This window comes from Gossypium arboreum, chromosome 1 (genome assembly GCF_025698485.1).
Source record: "Gossypium arboreum isolate Shixiya-1 chromosome 1, ASM2569848v2, whole genome shotgun sequence".
Taxonomy (NCBI): Eukaryota; Viridiplantae; Streptophyta; class Magnoliopsida; order Malvales; family Malvaceae; genus Gossypium; species Gossypium arboreum.
In genome coordinates, this window is record NC_069070.1 from 112,862,592 (window position 1) to 112,874,228 (window position 11,637).

Here is an 11,637-nt window from a genome sequence, read left to right on the forward strand (position 1 = left end):
CAGCTTCAGCTGTTGATTGAGCAACAATAGTTTACTTCTTTGAACTCTAGCAAAATATAGCTGAAACAAGGGTAACCAGATACCCTAATATGCTTTTCATGTCATCTATCGATCCTGCCCAGTCACTATCTCTAAAACCAAGAAGCTTTATGCTGTCAATTTTGGTGAACATAACTCCAAAGCACAAAGTTCCCTTAATGTACCTCAGTACTCTCTTTGCAGCTTGAAAATGGTTCATGTTGTAGCAATGCATGAACTTGAATATGAGACTAACTGCAAACATTATGTCTGGCCTAGTGCCTATTAAGTAGAGCAAACATCCCACTGAGCTTTGATAGGTTGATTCACTTACTTTCTCGAAATCACCTTGGCTTGACAATTTTTCTCCAACAGCAACTGGGGTGCTAGTTGCCTTGTAATTTTGCATGGAGAACTTGTTCAGATTCAAAGCTAATGCTTTTTGGCTTAAAAAAAATCCTTGCTGAGTCTGAGACACTTCCATGCCAATGAAGTAGGATATTTCACCCAAATCTGACATTTCAAACATACTCTGTTTTGTCTTTAAAATCAGTCAGCATAGCATTATTTCCTCCTATCACAAGTAAGTCATCCACATACAAGGAGACTATGAACAGTGTTTCATCACCTTCCTTCTTCACATACAATGTTTGCTCACTAATGCTTCTTTCGAACCCCAAGCTTATTAGGTAGGTGTCGATTCTGTTATACCAGGCCCTTGGTGCCTGTTTTAAGCCATATAAAGCTTTTCTTAGCTTGAACACTTTGTACTCTTCACTAGCAACCTTAAAACCTTTTGGTTGTTCAACAAATATCTCCTCATCAAGAAAGCCATTGAGGAAAGCAGATTTTACATCAAGTTGATGTACTTTCCACTACTTCTAAGTAGCCAATGCAACCAGTAGTCTGATTGCATCAAGCCTATCCACTGGTGCAAATGTCTTAAAGTAATTAATCCCATACTTCTGACTGAATCCCTTCACTACTAACCTTACCTTCAGCTTGTTCAAGGTTCCATCAGCATTGTGCTTGGCTCAAAACACACATTTTACTCCTATGACCTTCTTGTGAACTGGTCTTGCAACTAACTCCTAAGTTTGGTTTTTGTGAATCATGCTCATTTCATCAAGCATGGCTTGCCTCCAGCCTTCTTGATCTTAAGCTTCTTCAAAATAGGTTGGTTTAATAGTAGCCACATCTGCCCTTTCATATATTTCACTAAGTGGTCTGGTTCCCCTAACAAGCTCATGATCAATGTCCATCTCAGGATCATTTTGATCAGTTGCAATTTGCTCTGTTACCAAGTCTTCAGCAGTACATTCAGGTTTACTTTTATCCCAATTCCAGCTTGATCTCTCATCAAACACAACATCTTCGCTCACAAAGACTTTGTAAGTTGTAGGATCCAGAATCCTATAGCCCTTCTTGACACTGCTATAGCCCACTAGAATGCCACGTGAGCCTTCTTTGCCAATTTGTCACTCTTGGTTGCAGGAATGTGTGCATAACATATGCAACCAAAGACCTTCAGGTGAGTAGTTGATGGTTTGAGACCAAACTAAGCTTCAAATGGTGTTTTTTCAAGAAGTGTTTTAGTTGGTAGCCTTTTTTGAAGGTATATTGCATTATTAACTACCTCAGCCTAAAAAATTTTAGGCAAATTCCTTTCAAACATCAAGCATCTGGTTATATCCATCAGAGTTCGATTCTTTCTCTTATTGACACCATTTTTCTGAGGTGTATAGGTGTTGGTGAGCTGATGTTTAATGCCTAATTCCTCACAAAAGGTCTGAAACATTGCTGAGGTTTACTCTGTCCCATTGTCTGTCCTTAGTGTCTTAAGCTTGCAACTTGACTGAGTTTTTGTGATGCGTCATTGAGAGCACCAAAAATATCCTATTCCCTGTAAAATAGTAAAAATAACAGTAAAGGGGAAGTAGGGTCGAATCCTTAAGGACCAAATTATACGAATTCGCGTTTCTTGAAATCCTGGACAATTTCTTGGCCAAGAAAATCTGCGTTCCTGAAAAAAAAATTAAGAATCTGGAAAAATAAAAACATAATTTAAAGTGAATTGAAATTGCGAAATTAAATAAATTGCAGAAATTAAAATAAGGAAAAATAAATAGAGTTGGAAAAAGAGAAAGTTTCTTATGTGGCGAGATTCCAGCCTCCGGTTGTCTCGTTCCGCCTTGGGTTCAATCCTTGGCTTTTAAGTAACCCTTCTCGAGCAAGATAAGCCAGTTATAGTGGAAGAGGATGCCTACGACCACCATCTCCAAAGATTTAGACTTAAGATTTGGCGGAACCTAACGGCGAATACCACACCGTTTTGTCTCTTGGATTTGTCAACCTCTGACGTAGAAAGCCAACGAACTGACTGTGTAATCTTCCCAAAATGTACAAAGCGGTCGTTCCTTGCACAAGTTGAAAAGATCACCTATTAAGGGACATGCACGGAAGCGTCAGCCCCGTAGTGCGGAGAAGCGATGAATACCCTGTTGAGAAGGCTAAGCGCAGATTCTAAGCCTCATGAACCTTTTCGGGGAATTTTGACAACCTTCGGCTAGATTGGTTTAGTGGCTCATGATTTTTGGGAAAGAATTAAATAAAATAGATATGAGATTTTTATTGAAGAAAATATGGAGAGAACAAAAGATAGAGTTTTTGGGAGAGGGAGTGATTACAGAAAAAAGAGATGTCAAATATGTGCCACTCCATCCCCTATTTATAGTACTAGAAAACCTAGTCTATTCCTAATGAAATTCTAAAAGATAAATACAAATAAATAAAGATAATTAAAGATAAATAAAGATAAATGAAAATAAATCCTAAAATTAAATCTAAATAAAAATCCTTAATAATTATCCTAATATAATTGAAATTAAAATAGAGTCTTGTGCTATAAAATCTCTTCTTTTACATTTTAGTCTTGGGTCTTCCATGTTTGCATTTTTGGTACCACTTCTCTCTTTCTTTGCATGTTTGCCCATTATATCTTCAAATTCACACTTTTTTCCTTTAAATTTCCTCTTGCCTCTAATTTAGTCCCTAAAAGATAAAAGACCACAAAATAATCCAAATTAGTAGGATCATACTCAAAATAAGCATGCTATTAGCACATAAAATATGTCGTTCTAGAGTATTATCATTTTGTTATAGCCTTGAACTTCCAAAACACTGAAACCACTTCTGATTTACACTTGAGAAAATATCCCCAACAGAATCTTGAGTAGTCATTAATAAAAAGAAGGAAGTACCTGCTGCCATTCAAAGATTCAGCCTTCATAGGGCCACACACATTAGTATGGACCAATTGTAATTTTTTAGAGGCCCTCCAAGCCTTATTAGTAGGAAATGGTAGTCTAGCTTACTTTCCTAGCTAACACACTTCACAAACATCCTATTTTTGAATTGTTTTTGTGAAATTTTCAACCAAGTCTTCTTTAGACAATTGAAGTAGAGACTTATAGTTGACATGACCTAACCTTTTTGTGCCACAATTTGGATTCATCTAATGCAGTTGTATTGGTGAAACTCATCGATTAGTGCCACGAAAGAGCCTAGTTTATGAGTTCATGCCTAATGGAAGCTTAGATACTCATCTTTTCAAAGGAAAAAGCTTACTGACGTGGGAAACTAGATACAAAATTTATCACGGCACCAACATTGTTATATCTGCAAGAAGGAGATTACTGTGTGGTACATAAAGATATCAAAACCAACAACATTATGTTGGATTCTAACTTTAATGCTAAACTAAAAGATTTCAAATTAGCTAGTCTAGTTGATCATTCAAAAGGTTTAGAAAACACTTTTAGCAGGCACTACGGGTTACATTGCTCCCGAGTGTTCTTCTTCAGGAAAGGTGTTGGCGTTTTGAAAAGTTGAGAGAATAAAACAAGGAGAAAAAATACTTAGCAATTTTTTAATGAACTACTATCAAATTCTTATCATCTTACATTTTGAAAGAGTTAAAATATATATGGGTGTAGTGGTTATAGATAATTCAACAAATCCCACTAATACACCTTGAAAATACAAAGATGAAACTTATACATAAATTGATTAGGTAAAGGTCAGTACCTAAAAAATGTCAGTTTATTACTAACTCTATTTGATTTAACAAGTAATCTCAACAAACAGATTAATCACAAAACATCTATATCAACATATGTGAACCCTACCATCATCACAACCAGTAGTTCACCAAAAACTTTAACAACTCACACTTTGATGAGCTTGCAACTAGGTTGAGCTCACACTTTTAGTTAAGCTCGCAGCTTTAGGTGAGCTCGCATATTTGCTTGAGCTCGCAACTTCACGTGAGCTTGGAACTTTACGGGAAGGGTTCCCCATTGCATGAATGGAAACTTCGCAACAAAAGGCTAGCAAAGAATCTGTTGTATATAGCTTTGGAGTGGTGGCATTAGAGATTGCTTGTGGTAGAAGGTCAATTGAACCCAAATTTCATGAGCCTAGGGTATTATTAGTGCAATGGGTGTGGGAATCATATAGAAATGGAAGAGTTCTAGATGTAACTGACAAGAAAATGGGAATGGGGTTCAACTCTAAACAGATGGAATGTTTGGTGGTTGTAGGACTATGGTGTGCCCATTTATGTCACAATTTAAGATCTTTAATCAGGCAAGTCATTCAAACTCTTCATTTTGAGGCACCATTGTCAAATCTTTCAAGCACAATGCTTGTTCTATGTTATAATGCACCTATTGCTCTGGGAATTAGATCAAGCGAGGCAGTACTTGTGTCAAACATCACTCTCACCCTTCCTCATTAATTAGAATGCTATGCTAGTTCTTGCATCAAATTTTTATACAGAAAATTTTGATGGGATAATCTTCCTTTGATGTCTAAAAGCTTTAAGAAAAATGCAAAACCAAATGACCCTTGATCTTGCCCCAAGCTTCAAGTGGGATAGAAATCATTACTGATAGCTTGAACCATAACAGATTGAATCAACCATACAAGCTCTTCTTTATCAAGCGTCTAATAATGATAAACTTATTTCGTTTCTCGAAGATGACCCATTATTGCCAGGTGAGAAATCCAAAGGGGTCCTTGTAAAATAAGAAACCAGGTTGTTTAGGCAAAGGCAATTTGTTATGACTTCCCAACATCAAGACCACGGATGACATACTTAGTCTCTCCTTAGGATGATGCTATACACAAAAGATGTGTATGCATCGTAACAACTCGGATAGGTTGCTAGTCTCTACTAAGGAATCATCAACAAGATCCAAAGGATTGCCTTTTTCCCATAATGTCCATGCTTGCGGTGAAATTCAAACCTTTTAGCATTTGTAGTTTAAGTGACAAAACATAGTGATAGTAGTATCCGTTGATGTTTACATGTTCAATGAAGTTGTCGCTTTGATTTGGATGATGAAACTCTTTATTCTTTCTTCCATTTATAATCTCCACCCCAGAATATTGTCAGAATAAAAAAAATGAATTTTTTTTATGGAGAATTATGGATCAAATAGGATGGTAATGGCATAATAGTATACTTACAAAGTTCCGACTATTATATTTGTATAGGCTTCTCTTTGATCTCCTTCAAAAGTTATTGCAATGCCAAAATCCAAAATGGATAAATATATATAAATAAAATAATAGTAATATGTGGAATATGATCTAAAAGACTGTAGGAAACCTAGGCAGATCAACAATTAAATTGTAGAATTACCGAATTGAATTTCTTGATTAATTACAATATCAGTTTAGAAAACTAATTATATTAATCCCAAGTTTTGAAATCAAGTGATAATTAGTTTTGAAAACTAATTATATGCCATAGCTAATTATTGGGTTTTAGTAAGAGGTGAGAAATTTTTTCAATGGGATCTAGTGGCGAAGCCCGAGCTTACAAGCCCTGGCCCTCTAGGTTCTTTTATAATTTATAAAATTTTAAATTAATAATGATAAAATTGCACTTCCCTCCTCCCAAAAATGATAAAAGTTTGATTTAATCTTTTAAAAATAATAAAATTATAGGTCATTGAAATAGTGAGATTGCAATATACTTTCCACCTCTCCAACTTTACCTTCTGAAGAGGTCCCAAATGATAATGATCTAAACCAGAGTTAAAATTGAAAAGGCTTTTTACTTGTATACTAATTTGCTTTTGCGTCTACAACATTATTCAAGAATCTAAACACTAAATTTAGACAATTTGTTGAGGGAACAAGAATTATCACCACAACAATTATCTTCCTAAAATGTTTATAAAGATTTATGAAAAATCTAAAACCTGATGGCTCTTGCTTGATCTTGCCCCAACTTCAAGTGGGATTAATAGTTTGGAAAATAACAGATTGGGTGAGCCATACAACCTTTTTCTTATCTAGCCTCTAATAATGATAAACTTATTTCATTTCTCGAAGGCAATCCATCGTTTCTGAATGAACAATCTGCTTCAAAGGGTTTCTTGTAAAACAAGAAACGGGGTTGTTTAAGTGAAGGCAATTTAGTATGACTTCCTAACATTAGAACCAAGGATGACATGCTTGGTCTTTTCTCAGGATGCTGCTATATACATAAAAGGCTAATGTGTATGCACTGTAGCAATTCAAATAGGTCTCCAGTCTCTGCTAAGAAATCATCAGCAAGATCCAAAGGCTTGCCTTCTTTGCATAATCTCTATGCCTGCATCCAAATTCAAACCTTTGAGAATTTGTAGTTTAACTGACAAAACATAATGATAATAGCATTTGTAGATGTTTACATGTTCAATGAGGTTGCCATTTTGATTTACATGATAAAATCCTTTGTTCTTTCTTCCACTTATAATCTCCAACAATAATATCCCAAAGCTAAAAATATCTAACTTTACAGAAAATAATCCATCGATCGCGTATTCTGGTGCCATATAACCACTACAGAACAATGTTGGATAAAAGAAAATGTAGTTATGGGGATTTATAGATCAAATAGTATAGCAATGGCATAATAGTACACTTACTATGTTCCGACTACTCTATTTGGATTAGCTTCTATTTGATCTCCTCCAAAAGTTCTTGCAGACCAAAATCCAAAATTTTTGGGTTCATCTCACTATCAAGTAGAACATTACTGATGCATCATTGAGAGCACAAAAAATATCCTATTCCCTGTAAAATAGTAAAAATAACAGTAAAGGGGAAGTAGGGTCGAATCCTCAGGGATCGGATTGTACGAATGCTCGTTTCTTGAAATCCTGGACAATTTCTTGGCCAAGAAAACCTGCGTTCCTGAAAAATAAAAAAAATAAAATTAAGAATCTGAGAAAATAAAAACAGAATTTAAGGTGAATTGAATTTGAGAAATTAAATAAATTGCAGAAATTGAAATGAGGAAAAATAAATAGAGTTGGGAAAAGAGAAAGTTTCTTATGTGGCGAGATTGTTTTTATGTGGCAAGATTCCAGCTTCCAGTTGTCTCGTTCCGCCTTGAGTTCAATCCTTGGCTTTTAAGTAACCCTTCTCAACTCAAGTAAGCTAGTTATAGTAGAAGAAGACACCTACGACCATCAGCTCCAAAGATTAGACTTATAATTTTTAGGGAACCTGACTCTAGCTAGTAATCTATGCTAGATCAACGCTTCTCAATGGCGAATCCCACGCCATCTTGTCTCTTTGGCTCGCCAACCTCTGACGCAGTAAGTTAACGAACTGACTGTGCAATCCTTCCAAGACATACAAAGCGGCCACCTTTGCATATGCTCAAGAACCCTTTTTGGGGAATATTGACAACTTTCGGCTAGATAGGTTTTAGTGGCTCATGATAATAGTGAAAAAAAATAAATATAAAAATGAAAAAGAGAATTTTATTAAAAGAAAATATGAAGAAAAAAAAGCCTAGACTTTCAGAGAGAGAGTGTTTACAAAAAAAAAAGATAAACACCAAATAGAGTCACTTCACCCCCTATTTATAGTGCTAGGGAGATAGTCTAATTTAACTTAAATTCTAAAAAGATAAATACAATTAATTAAAGATAATTAAAGATAATTAAAATAAAATTTTAAAATTGAAATAATCCTAATAATTATCCTAATATTAATTATCCTAATAAAATGGAGTCTTATAAAATAAAATCTCTTCTTTTTGCTTTTTAGTCCTTGTGTCTTCCATGCTTGCACTTTTGGCACAATCTTTTTCTTGTGTCGCATATGAACCCATTGTGTCTTCAAATTCGCACTTTTGTCCCTTAATTTTTCTTTTGCCTCCAAAGCAGTCCCTAAAAGATAAATAGCTCAAATTAGTAGGATCAAACTCAGAATAAACACATGATTAATACATAAAAATACGTTATTCTAGAGCATTATCAATTACTAGTTTTAAGATCTCTATGGATAATCCTCAACCTCAAGCCTTGATGAAGGTAGAGTAGTCCCCTAGCAATCCCGCAGATGATCTGGAAACGCTTAGACCAAGTTAAACTATGCGTCTCGTTTGATCTGGAAAGTAGGTATTCTTATTAGTCCTGCAACTCATTTGATTATTGACGAAGCAAAAGTGATATTGAGAGGTTTGTACTGATTTTCATACTGAAAATTAACAAGTCAAGGCTTCTATTAGGCATATATTCATAAACCAGCATTCTCTCATCTCCAGGAATGCAGCATCCAAGAAGCCTTACAAGGTTCCGATGCTGAAGTTTGGCAATCAACTTTACTTCATTCTTAAACTCATTCAATCCTTGTCCGGAACTCTTTGAAAGTCTCTTCGCTGCAATTTCTTGTCCATTTCCTAGTGTCCCCTGGAATATTTTACAACACTTTTATGAGCTTTCAATATAATAAAGAAAGACCATTATGCTAAATGACAGCAAGTTTTACCTTAAAAACAGGACCAAAACCTCCTTGACCTAGCTTGTTATTAAATGAAAAAGAATCAGTAGCTTGAGCTATGGTACAAAACTCGAATACTGCAAGCGCCATATCTTCATTCTCGTCTTTATCCTCTCTATCATTTAGATTCTTGTCTTTCACTTCATCTGAAAATAGTATAAAACATAGACAAGCACTTGGTGCATACACTATGGGACTGTTTCTTAGATAAAAAAATTGTAAGAAATTCAATAAAAAAGCAAAAAAATCAATACTACTGTTTAATTTTCTTAAAAACTGAGATGGAGATTGAGATTTTCTATGATGCGCAACGTCTAACTCTTCATTTTCTTGAAGCATCTCACACATTTTTGGATTTGGGTATGAGATATAATCCTCCAATTATCTTCTGAATACATAAACTTAAAAAACCAAATAAATCCACGTCGGACACAAAATGAGTATCTAATACACAAGTTCGAGTAAGCAAAATTACTGGTATTTGTAAAAAAGAACAAAATTAGTACATTTATGAGGACCATAATTAGTGTTACCATTTAATTTTCTCCTGCTTCTGAGAGTGTAACAGACGATTAAAAGAAACCCCAAAAGCGCAGCAATTACCGTCCCAAGTATGAAGGCAAGTTTCACCTTAGCCTTTTTCTTTTGTTCTGCCATTATCAGTAGTGATAAAAAAGCACAAATATTAAATTTTTTATTACACAAAAATCCCAAAAAGCATTATAACAATCACTACAAGAAAATAGACTTTTAGCGGCGTTTTTATTTTGCCTTTAGCGGGCGTTTTTAAGCGCCGCTAATACTTTTAGCGGCGCTTGGGAAAAAATGTCGCTATAAGCAACGCCGCAAAAATTAGTGGCGTTTTTCGAAAAAAACGCCGCTAAAGACCATGACCTTTAGCGGCACTTTTTTCGTAAACGCCGCTAAAAACCATGACCTTTAGCGGCGCTTTTTTGGCAAACGCCGCTAAAGACCATGACCTTTAGCGGCGCTTTTTTCACAAACGCCGCTAAAGATCATGACCTTTAGCGGCACTTTTCTCACAAACGCCGCTAAAAATAATGATCTTAAAAAAATTATTTTATTTTAATTAAATAATATTTATTTCTATGTTAAATATTATATTATGTTTAATTTTTGAAATTTGAACTTTAAACTATATACTTTTAAGGATAAATAAAAATATTAATTAAATTAAATTTTCTATTAAAATTTAAACTTCAAAACTAAATATAAAAATTAATGAATTTAAATTTAATACATAAACATTGATTCAATATGTAATTTAATACATAAAAAAAACATACACACACACAGACACACAAAGTATTAGAATTTCTAAAACATAATTCATCGTGGTGAGAAAATAATGCCAAAATGTTGAACTCCATATTCTAGTTGACTCCATATTCCCCCACAAGTACCTACAAGGGAGAAATTCCATTAAACGAGAAAAGTATTGATCATCAATCATCAACACTAAAATGTTGAACTACCAACATTAAGAAAGGCGTCATTTAACTAAAACCATCAGATAAATTCTATGCTTATTATGCAAAATGCTTTTGAGTACAAACTGGTTTGGAGCATTATTTTAGACATCTCCCGAGTTCCATTTGTTTTATATTAGCAAGTAGATATGGTACACAACTTATCCTATTCCATTGCAAACAACTATTATTACAAAAGTCCAATAAGAAAGAAATATATTCTACCGATAGTCTAGACTCAATGTAGAAGCAAGTCTAGCAAATCCTAACAGTAGTAGCGGAGTTGCAGATTTAAAGGCTGCCTTCCACCTACTCCTTAGGAAGCATTTTGAAAAGTTAGTGGAACATATATCTGAAACAATATACATCTATATACTGCATACCAAATTTAGATATGCTGCATGCACAAAAGAAAATTGTGATGCCAAAATTATAACGTATGCTCAGAAGAGAAAGAATTTACAATGGTAAGCAATATACATGACAAATTAACACCAGCATCTGGAAAATATAACGACTCACATTGATGATTTGATGTTTCGTGCTTGCCGTGAAGTAACTGCATTCATTAGCACAAAGGAGCCAACTCCAAGGTCCATCTAAAAAAATTATGCAAGGTTCAAAAACATTAATATGATAAAATATTTGGGATTGATATTTTCCAGGATAAAAACATAAAAGTTTACTGAAAATACAAACAAATTCAATAAGTTTTAAGATATTGGTAGGACAAGTTTAGAAGTTTTCAAAGTGAATGAATGTAGACATCCACTTCTCATACATAATAATCTTTCTGAAAGGATGTAAAGACCCTTATAAGAACAACAATAACAAAAATATTATGTACGAGGGTATAGGATTAAATGTTAACATGGGTCCAGACATGGCAAAAATTCCACACCTTGCTCTGAGTTGGTTTGGACCACTCATTGTGGTCATTGTGGTTTTGAAGATTCTTGCATTTTAAGGCAAGCAAGATTTGCCAAATAATAAAGGAGAAAAGACTTTCCATGGCACTTTGTGAACATGATGCCAGGCTTTTGGAGCTAAGTTCCACGCCATCCATTCCTTAAAATTGAGATGATTCGATGGAGTGGTTAAGTTCGTAGGCCAAGTTGTTGACCACCACTGCTGCAACCAATCCTTTAATACATGAGCAAATACTCCTATTGTTCACAAAAATGGACAAGTATGTAAATTTATACATAATACAAGACAGATAGCAAAATTTTACCAATAAGATTTATAGTAATATATAATACTATAATGTAAGCATTAA

General features: G+C 34.5%; 1 pseudogene; it reads right to left on the reverse strand.

Moving 5' to 3' along the window:
- Nucleotides 1-539: 539 nt before the first annotated feature.
- On the reverse strand, nucleotides 540-9,525 carry LOC128280757 (G-type lectin S-receptor-like serine/threonine-protein kinase SD1-1; annotated as a pseudogene).
- Between the last annotated feature and the right edge of the window lie 2,112 nt (nucleotides 9,526-11,637).